Source organism: Chaetodon trifascialis, chromosome 12, assembly GCF_039877785.1.
Source record: "Chaetodon trifascialis isolate fChaTrf1 chromosome 12, fChaTrf1.hap1, whole genome shotgun sequence".
NCBI classification, from domain to species: Eukaryota; Metazoa; Chordata; class Actinopteri; order Chaetodontiformes; family Chaetodontidae; genus Chaetodon; species Chaetodon trifascialis.
Window position 1 is genome coordinate 15,136,129 of NC_092067.1, and position 1,146 is coordinate 15,137,274.

Here is a 1,146-nt window from a genome sequence, read left to right on the forward strand (position 1 = left end):
TGTGGCAATGTGACACCTAAGTGGATGTAATAAAGAGGCACGAAACTGCACATGTGAAAGTATCAGCAGGTGACTGCGTTTGCTGTGGGCAGCTTCGTGTATGAGTGCAGGCCTTTTTTACAGAAAACATTTTGACATGCCGCAGAGGGGAAATCACAGGTGTAAATAATAAATCAGTGATGGCTGAATTCCATTTAGCTGCTCCAGTTTCAGGGTATGTGCATGCTGGCTCACTGTCATGGCTTACTGGGACTCTAATTAGAAGAGAGATGTTGATAGTAAGACCTGTGTTATTCCTCATATCACAAGTCCAAATGCCTACTGTTAAAAAGGACTATGAAGGATTTAAGGGAAATAATAATGATTTTCTCTGGCTAAATAATGACTTGAAACAGGAACTATAATTCTGTTTGTTTGTTTTTTTCCCCCAAATGCTACACTTTCTCCTTCATGCGCAGTAATTAACGAGCACACTACAGTAAATCATATTAAATATGAGGAGAGTACATAACTTCCTCTCCTCTTAATCTTGGCAGACTCAGTACCAGCCGTACCCACCCACCCACACCTCTGGCTCTGCTTGGAAATGATCATGACAAGAGCGAGGGCCTGCAGAACACCTGCAGTTTGACACGGTGCCACAAGATGGTGCTGTGCTTCACTGATTTATTTTACCCCGAGAAGTGCTGGATGGAGACTTGGTGCTGAGACTTTTATTTCTACTAAAGGGACATAAAAGCTTCCCTGCTCTGACCTTTCACCTGCTCTGACACATAACCCTGTGGGTGTTTGCAAAAGCAGCTGTTTTCTTAATATAAACCTTGATCACACATTACCACGTGGGGCTTGCTTGAAAGCCATTAACTATTAAAGAGACCGTTAATGGAGCACATTGGAGAAGGATGTTATACATATGTTGCAGCAGTGGTACAAAGTTTCTAAAATAAGTTGTAGCCCAGCTGAGAGGAACATGCTCATGCAGAAGTCGAAATGACTTTATTTAATGATTAAGTCTTGTTTTATGCAATCTGTGACTCCACATTTTAAATGATTGCTGCTTGTCAAACACTCTAAAATCCCCATAAATACGTGTTGAAGTCCTGATGAAGCCCACCTTGTTTGGCAGCAGCCGGCGCACATGATGAC